This window comes from Elaeis guineensis, chromosome 4 (assembly GCF_000442705.2).
Source record: "Elaeis guineensis isolate ETL-2024a chromosome 4, EG11, whole genome shotgun sequence".
NCBI lineage: Eukaryota > Viridiplantae > Streptophyta > Magnoliopsida > Arecales > Arecaceae > Elaeis > Elaeis guineensis.
The window spans coordinates 118868570-118878377 of NC_025996.2; the positions used below are offsets into that span (position 1 = coordinate 118868570).

The window sequence follows — 9808 nt, forward strand, 5'->3', positions numbered from 1 at the left end:
TTTGTAATTATGCAAGTTTCACTAATTATTGAAATTAGGCATTATAGGTGTTGAGATTGTAATGAATTATTTTTGGCTTTGCATATTTTTTAGGATTTGTCCTAAAGAGTATGCGGCTATCACGTATCCGATCCAGATGTTGGATTCGGGACGTAACAATATCCACACCACTTTCACCCCTAATATCCGTCAACCCTTGTGAGAGTTTTCCATTGCAGAGCTTCCGTAGTATCCGTTGGATTGTATAAATTGAAGGAAAGATTTGAATTTTAACTTTCCTGCGTAGGCTCTCCCATCATTATGCCTTGAATGACAATGGTAATTGGTGTTAAACTACCATGGAATGTTAAACTACCTGCCTGTTTCTACTCTGAAATAGTGGGAACCCAATCTTGCTCCACTAATTTGGACGAGCAACAAGGGATTACAACCGTAAAATACTCATCTTTTGTAGTAATTCCTCGATCCTCTAATTTTAATCTTTTTTCTTTTTGTCTAATAGTTCCATGTGCTTCCCTGAGGTAAAAATACAGGCTGGAAATGAAAATTAAGTTAGGTTATTAGAGGGAACCCGTAACCTCACTGACACAAGTCAATAAGTTTTGGCAACAATGAACGTCATAACATTCATTGAATAATTTTCCAAGAATATATACTTATTGATGCTCGGTTACAAATTGCTGGCTTCATCCACCGATAAAATCATCCAAAATACCTCTAGCATAAGCTACTAATTAACTGGGTGGTTCAAGGAGGAGAGTATAATAAGATAACCCCAATCCCCACAACACCCTTATTATTTTCCACTAAAGATAAACTAGAAACTACGTACCAAACCGAGCCAAACTCTCATTCGAAGCATACCATGCATGCATACTTAGGCGCGTAAGACTCTCTTTAAAGTTCATCGTGGTCACGGTCAGCGTTAGTGTGACCATGAACGTCAACACCACGATTATTGCGAGGCAAGATGCTACGTAAAGAGGGCCAATTGGGAAGGATTTTCTTCACGCCACCAATGATGTAGTCCTTTGTGGTGCCGGGAGCAAAGTTGATGAGTGCGTACGAATCTCCTTTGAATAGGTACGCCTCATCAGTCCTGTGCGAAGCAAACGCTGCATCGATTCCGCTTTCAAAGATGGTGTTTTTCAAACTAGCAAAGCCTTGAGTGATGAAACGGATGGCGATGAGGTGGGAATCAGAACCGTAGTTTATAAGAGCATACTGGTTGCCTTTGAAGAGGTAAGCTTCATATGATTTGAAGAATGAAGCCGTCTTGGTTGCCTCAAACGCCGCGTCTATGCCGCTTTCGAACACCGTCTTTTTCAAGAAGGGGAACATCACAGCGATGGTCTTCGGGCCTTCTTTTATCTTGTCATCTGTGGTGCCCGGTGCGTAGTTTATCTTTGCACAGAGATTCCCAGAAAAGATGTACGCTTCATCCGCATAATTAGACGCAAAAGCACAGTCTATTCCATGTTCCGCAAAGGCTGTGCCTGCGAGGGATGGATACCCATCGCCGATACGAAGCGGTCCATTCAGCACCCTGTCGTCTGTCGTGCCTGGAGCATAGTCCACCAGCACATACTCGTTCTTCATGAATAGATAGGCTTCATTTGAACGATACGAACTGAATGCAGCATCTATGTAGCTCTTAAAGTTGGCCACGTTGCCGGCATACCAATCGGTGGGGTCAGAACCGGTGGACACTTGTCGTTTCTCGCGCTGAGGTCGGCAAATGCGCAGGTTTAGAAGCGCCCTCCTACCATTTCCATCCAAATAATCAAATATTGGCCTCTGGATGTTGAGCAACCTTGATGGATGTGATTGTGGGTTGAAGTTCCCATTTACCATTATTACGTTATCCAGTCTCTCCCGTCTTGTATACCTGCTGCATGCATCGCACAAGTGTCGTACGTAGTTAACGTAAGCCCTCAATTTTCAAATCTGTTATCTCACTGATATATTGAACTTATAAAATCGAAACAAAACAATTTGCAGTCAGTTAAAATGGATAAAGAAATTATATCGAAGTTCTGATGTGTAGGGTCACCTCCCGTCGGCAGTAAGCCTGAAGCGTTGGGCAGACCGAATGTATTGAGGGGCGATGCCAGCAACAAAGCAGACCTCGTCTTGGGCAGGGTATTGGTAACGATCACCAAGAGTCTCAGCAACCCAAATGCCACCGGGAGCATATATCTCGTATCGATATACTTCAGGGGCCACGAGGCTGGATGCCAAGCACTGCTAAGCGTGGTGCTAACGAAGGCATGGGTGGCGTCCCGCCTGGAATCAAGAGGCCTACCGCCATGATGGACATAGTGATCCAGATTGTAGTAGATCTCGTCGGGAGTGCCTTGTTGACGCCTTGCTTGGAATCCATGCTGAAAGACCTGCTGATAGGGGGTAAGATCCCAGCGAAAGACATGGCGGACATGTCTTCTTCTCTGCTGCTGCTTCTGTACTCGATGTCAGGTACAGGGCGAGATGCAATATGGCAATTAAAGTAGTAAACAGTTTCTACTAAACATTGAGCTGCACGCTCATCTTCTTCACTAACAGGTTGAGGGAAGTTTGCTGCACATCCTCTCCATAGTGAATTCGAGGGGATCGACATCTTCTTCTCTCACCTGTAAATTGATTCAAACGTGATATATATCATTGCCGACACTCCTTTTCAGTTAAAAGAATGAATGAAAATGCGCTCATTATTCCTGCATGGCAACAAAAATCGATCACCAAAAACGCGAGTGTTATTCTTGATGATGGCAAACTCATGCAAGGTGATCAGGTTAAGACACAAATAGCTAGCTACCTGCACTGCATATTTTTTTTCTTGGAATTAATCATTCATATTACTAGGATAACATGAAAACAAAACAAACATAATTGCAAATCCATCAAGAGATTTTTAGAAATTACTAGCCAGCATAGTGAACACCTTAACGCAGGCACGTTCCCAGAAAGCCCCTATTGATAATTAAGAACATAAACTAATACCAGAATCTCAGAAACTCGACCAAGCTCAAACTTTCTTTTTCTTTTAGCACAAGAACGGACTCTTGTTCTCTAGAATTGCCTATCAGCATATATAAGATATTGCATCTAGTGTTTGGTCAAACATCATACAAAAACCATGCTATAATCTTGCATCCAATTATCAACATGATAAAACTTCAACTCAGAGTCAACACAGGAGCTTAAAACTAACATCAACACGAGACAAACATAAAACTACATCACCTTAATCGGAATAAAACCCAACAAACTTTAATGATCAATGAAAGGAAGGCCTGTGGGATAGAATCGACAGATTGAGACTTGTCTTGACACAAGAAGAAACCTGAGGGACGAGGGTGGCCTTAGCCACAAACTACATGGATGTCGCAAGACAAGGTTTCCTATCAACATGCATGCAGAAGGAAATGTGTGAAATGTGCGGAGACGGAGAGAGGATGAGAAAGTGGAAAGGGGAGAGAAAAAATGAGAAATGTGTGAAATAAATGAGAGATTTGATTTGGTGAGTAGAAGAAATAAAAAATTGAATTTCAATTTTTAATTCTTTGTGCATTGGACCACAAGAAGTTAATTTATAATTAAGTTTATCATTAATATTAGCAAGTTCAAGAGCTCTAGTAGTTAAAGTATCATGGAGATCAAAAAATTTTGTAATTCCAGTATTTAATATGTCGTGGAGATTAAAGAGTCATCTTGAGTAAACTAAGAGTCATATGAAGATTAAAAGGTCACTGTTATATTTATAAGGGATAGTCTAAAAGTCATCTTTGTATCTATAGATAGATGGATTAGAACCTCACAATGCTAGCCATTAAAAGCATCTTGTACCAATCTACTATTCATGAATGAAAATCTTCCATACTTCTCGTTAGAAAATTCTCTGTCTTGCATCTTGTTACCGACATTTTTCTCGTAACCAACAAAGCCCATAAAAGAGGTCTACAAATTGGATCCCTCGAATAGGATTTTAGTTTGTCGCTTCTCATATTCCTCTTGATGTATATCTGAACCCAGCCTTTTATACATAAGAGGAAAAAAAAAGGGAAAAAGCAGATGAGAGAAACATATGGGATGGTGGATGCGGCTGTTGGGTAGAGAGAGAGAGAGGATGGGAGGTCAGGGAAGATAGCGGGAGAGAGAGAGAAGAGCGAGACACAAGATTGTGGGATTGGGTGGAGGGGAAAATCACAGGGGTAGCCCACTGCGGCGATGTAGGAGAAGAGAGACTCATGGGTAGAGAAAGACCATAGAGGAAAAGAATGAAAAAATAGTAAAATATTACTAAATGGAGGGGAGAGAAGCAACCAGCTTTGATCAGTCTCCGATGTGGAGGTTTTTTGGTAACGGTTGTGCCCTTGGGCAAATTCGCAATATTTTATGGGTTTTGAACCTTTTAAGAGCTATGATCTCTTATGTTTGGTTCATTTTGAGCCAAAAAGCTCCATATATGGAAGACAAACAATATTATTCCTTATTTATTTCTCAAGTTTTTAATGCCCATATTTGAAAATTTGTTTCATTTGAGCCTTGAAATTTGTTAATTTTGATCCCATAAAGCTTGGTTGCATCCTAATCCTTTTTTTTTTTTTGTTTTATGGCTTTTTAATTTTTGAGAGCTATGTCATCTCTTATGTCGGCTCTATTTTGCGCATAAAAGTCCCATATATCGAAGTGAAATGACAGGACTAGTGGAAAAAGAAAAAAAAAGTGAAATGATAATGCTTAATTCATCGTTTTTGAAAATTTTACGGGCATATCTTGCAAATTAGCTCTATCTCTAGAAACTTACTAATTTTGATCTCAAGATTGTGTGTTGGCCACAATTCTAATATTTTATATTTTTTAATCTTTGAGAACTATGATCTCTTTTGTTCGGTGTATTTTGAGCTAGAAATTCCCAAACAAATGATATTGTGGCTTATTTCTGTGTTTTAATGTTTTAAAGCCAATATCTTAAAATTCACTCAATTTGAGCCCAAAAGCTGCTAATTTTGATCCCATAAAGCTCAGTTTTGCCCTGTCCAAGTTTGCAATATTTTATGGGTTTTAAACCTTTTGAGAGCTATGATCTCTGATATTCTGTGTAATTTCAGATGGAGATTCCATATATTAAAGTGACATTATTGCTTGCTTCTTACGTTTTTAACATTTTTAATGCCAATATCTTGGGAATTCACATTAATTGAGCCTGAAACTCTATGATTTTAATCCCAAAGAGCTCGTTGTGCCCTAGTTCAAATTTTCTATACTTTACGGACTTCTTTAGTTGACGGAAAGTGAAAGAGGGAAGAGATATTCCTGAGAATTAGTAAGAGGGATCTCTTGTTTGATTGAAGTTTTAAAAGAAAGAGAGTAAAAAAATTCTTCCTATAAGAATCACTTTCCATTTCATGGGAAGTGAAAATCATGGAGAGGTGGTTTTATCACTTCCCATAGGATGGAAATAGTGATACTTTTTTTTTTTCAAAATATTCTTTTAAGATCCACAGCTAATATTAATATTTATATAAAGTTTAGAACAAAAAGATATGTCTTATATCTGTTAAGGATATAATATATATTTTACATAATTTTTCTATGAAAATAAGTTTTTAATCATTTGAGAGCAGAGATCTGAAAATTTCCTGTATCATGGAAATTTGCTTCCTTTGAGCCTTGAAACACGCCTTGTTTTACGGGTTTATAATGTTTTGATAGCCATAATTTCTTATATTTTTTCCCCATTTTGAGCCAAAAGTCCCATATACAGAAGAAAATTAATATTATGCTTTTTCTCCAATTTTAATGTCTTTAAATGCCAATATCTTGAAAATTCACTCTAGTTGAGGCCAGAAACTCAAATTTGATTCCATAAAGCTTGGTTCTGCCCTGGTCCAAATTTGAAATATTCTACAAGTTTTTAATCTTTTGAGAGCTATGGTCTCCTATGTTCAGTGTATTTTGAACCTAGAAGTCCCATTTATGCAAGAAAATGGCATTGTTGTTATTTTTGCATTTTGAACATTTCAAATGCCAATATTGTGGAAATTCACTTCATTTGCATCTTGAAACTTCAAATTTTCATCCTGTAGAGCTCGGTTATGCCTGCTCCAAATTTGCAGCATTTGATGGGTTTTTAATCTTTTGAGAGCTATGATCTCTTATGTTCACTGTATTTTGAGGCTAAAAGTCCCATTTATAAAACACAAACAACATTATTGCTTATTTCTCATATTTTTAACTATTTTAATACCAATATCCAGCAAATTTGCGTCGTTTGAGCCTAAAAGCAGCAAAGCTCGGCAATTTAGTCCGTAGAGCCTCGTTGGGCTCTGGCCCAAATTGCTATATTTTATGGGTTTTTAATCTTTTGATAGCCTGATCTCTTATATTTGGTCTATTTTGTGCCAAAAAGTTCCATCTATAGAAGATAAATGACATTATTGCATTTCTTATATTTTTAACCTTTCTAAGGTCTGTTTCATTAGAAAAAACTTTTTAGGCCTATATCTTATAAATTCATTTCATTTGAACCTTGAAAATTCTAATTTTGATCTTATAGATCTCGGATGCGTCCTGGTTCAGATTTGCAAGATTTTATAGGTTTTAAGTCTTTCGAGAGCTATGATCTAGGTCTTACGGGTTTTTAATCTTTTGAGAGCAATTTTGAGCCAAAAAGTCCCACATATAGAAGGAAATTTTTACTATTTTCGCATGTTTTTAAAACCAGTATCTTCCAAATTAGCTTCATTTGAGAGTAGAAACTCGCTAATATTGATTCCCTAGAGCTTGGTTCTGCCCTGGTCCAAATTTGCAATATTTATTGGGTTTTATTGTTTTGAGAGCTATGATCTCTTATGTTTGGTCTATTTTGAGCCAAATATTCCGATGTGTAGATGTCATACAAGATTACTGCTTCTTTCTTGCATTTTTTAAATGTTTTTAAAGCCAATATCCTGCAAATTTGCTTCATTTAAGTCTAATTTTCATCCCATATAGCTCAGTTTATCCTCATCCAAATTTCCTCTGTGCCCAGGACTACTCAACGAAATACATAAACACACTAAGTACAAACTAGTGAAATTAACAAGACAATATAAATGCAACAGCAGATATATAATCGTAGAGAGTAAGAACTTTAATATTTATTGAATATAGTATACTTACAAGATAACAGCTTTATATATTTCAGTGGAGGAGCACTTGAATCACGAATTTTACAAAAGAGAGAGAACACATTTACTTTACCGGAAGGCTCAAACTATCTTACAACTCCTGCCTCGCAAGGGCGAGGCCATCCCTTTTATAGACAAAGAATTCGGACTTCAAAGCCTCTCAAGCCTGGAGAGAATCTGGATTGTGATTAAAGCTGAAGCCGACTGGCTGCGAGCGCTGGATGAGGGTGCAGTCCGTCCACCAGATTTATACTGAAGGAATGTTTCTTTTTTTTTTTTTTGCATTATTAAAGATTCATCTTAAAGTTAGTGTCAAAAGAGAAATTCTTCTTAAAGTAACTTTTTAGACTTTTAAATCTTTTCAGAATCTTCTTCGTTATCACTCTCGAAAGAATTTTAAAAAATATATATTATTTTTTTAATATTATTTTTGTAAAATATTTTGAATCCGAAGTTATGTGTGGATTTACTGTGGTTAGTGTGTCAGTGGGATTAGTACTGTCACATTACAGTAAAGATGAAATCATGGGTTGAACCCACGATTTCAGTTAAATCATGACTACGACCCACGATTTCTATTTTTTTTCTCCAACCGCGATCCCCCTTGCTCCCTTCTCCCACCACCCCCATACCCCTCTTCTCTGTCTATTCCCTCGATTCCCACCAACTGGCCCCCTACTCCCTCTCCTTCGGATCCTCTTGCTTTCCACTCATCCGACCAGCCCCTCCTCTGCTCCCCACTCATCCGATTACCCCTCTCCCTATGCTTGCCACAGCTCTATCTAGTCCTCATCCGGCCCTGCTATTCCCTCTCCTTTGACCCCCTGTTCTCACTTGTCCGACCAGCCCCTCCCATGCTCCCTGCTCATCCAATCAACCCTCCTCCCCATGCTCCCCACTGCTCTGTCCGGCCCCATCCGCCCCCCCCCCCACCTGCTCCCCACTCCTTCGACGAGATCCAGTGCTCTCAGTTCCTCCGATCGGTTGCCCACTCCATGCTTCTCTGATCGGCCCCCTTCTTCGCCACTGTAAGTATTGTAAATTTTTTTATTAATTTTTTCTATTTTCTAGCATATATTGAGCCTTTTTATGTAATTTCAAAATTAGTTTTTTTTAGTTGAACAAAAATTGGATTCTATAGGCTAGATATCATAAATTGATATTAAGTAAACTATCATCTCCATAGTAGAAAGATTAGTGGTGGGAAGAGCTAGATTTGATTAGAACTAAGATCTAATTGAGCATATGTTATCATGTTTTGTCTCACTAACTCAATATAGTTACTGTCCAATTGGACTTTTAATGCCTTAATGGACTAGTTTGCAGGTTGGATTAGTCTAATTTGGGACAAAACGGAAGGAGATCTACAACTTAATATCCGAAGACAAATCCATATCATCAATGGAACTCATCAAGAAATCAAGATGATTCATTTGTTTATCATATGTTGATCAACGGAAGCAAACTGAATTTTGTTTGATACACCGGTTCCCACAAGAATGTGTTTGCTTATTAGAGACACTTATTCTAGACTTAAGGCATGTTGAAACTTGTCCCTGGTGGGAGTCTCTTGTACATACTGGCCTTTCGAGTTCCAAGCAATAAAGCTGTAACATATAATAGGGACTTGGAAGCCTAGGTTAGGTATCCAAATAGATTATATTTGTGCTTTATTCTATGAGTTTTTCACATACCACATAGAGAAATTTGGAAATATTATGTATAACACCTTCTCTTATCCTTATTTACAAATCGACCTAGATAAAGTTATTTTTAAAAGATTAGGAAATAGTCATTAGAATCATCATTTGGTGGACCATTTTCATGTATGGATGCATGAGCTTGTGAGACTCGAGGAGAAGTTGGCGAGCTTATGTATTACAAAAGCATGCGAGCCTACGTACCTTACTTGCATAATGTAATTCAAGTGTGTTTCATACCTAGAGTTCTTGATCTAGTATTAACTAACGTGCACAATAGCAGGAGGCAAATGTATGTCCAATGAAAGAAATAATATCTTATAAATTGTCTTATGTACCTTGCTTAGTTAAACATATCTACTTATATTTTGGTTTTCTTAAATATTTATAGTTGTAGATTTATTTAATATATGAATGTGATTTTATGCTAAGCATGCTAAAGTTACTCTGTTTGTTGTATATTTTGTAAAATATGAGAGAAACTATCACGGTTATGTTATATAAATGGTTCTATGGTTAACAACCATATGGCATAGAGTACAATAGAGTCCTCAAAAGACAATTAGAATTAAGTATGAAATAAAATTTGAGTTGAAGGATAAGTTATACAGAGTCTTTTATGTAGACAGAAGAAAGATAAAATAATAATAATATATAGATATTCATAAGTTGTGCAGCCAACAATATTAAAGTATGAACCTGTTTCAATTACCAAAGATAAAGATATTGAGAAATTCTTTTCAATTCTAGTTTGCTTCCTTGTTTATCCGAATAAAAGGTACCTAGATATACAACCCATTGAAGACATCGGACCTATTTTTGATCGGGATGATTATAAAGTAGCTAACCAGGATACAGGAATGATAGCTCAGGGCAATGAACAAATTGGAGCCTCTAGTCCAACATGGTCGATAATGTCCCAATGAATATCAATCA

The 9808-nt window shown here is 37.4% G+C and overlaps 1 pseudogene; it reads right to left on the bottom strand.

Moving 5' to 3' along the window:
- Positions 1–600: 600 nt before the first annotated feature.
- LOC105042730 (uncharacterized) lies at positions 601–7264 on the bottom strand (annotated as a pseudogene).
- Positions 7265–9808: the final 2544 nt, after the last annotated feature.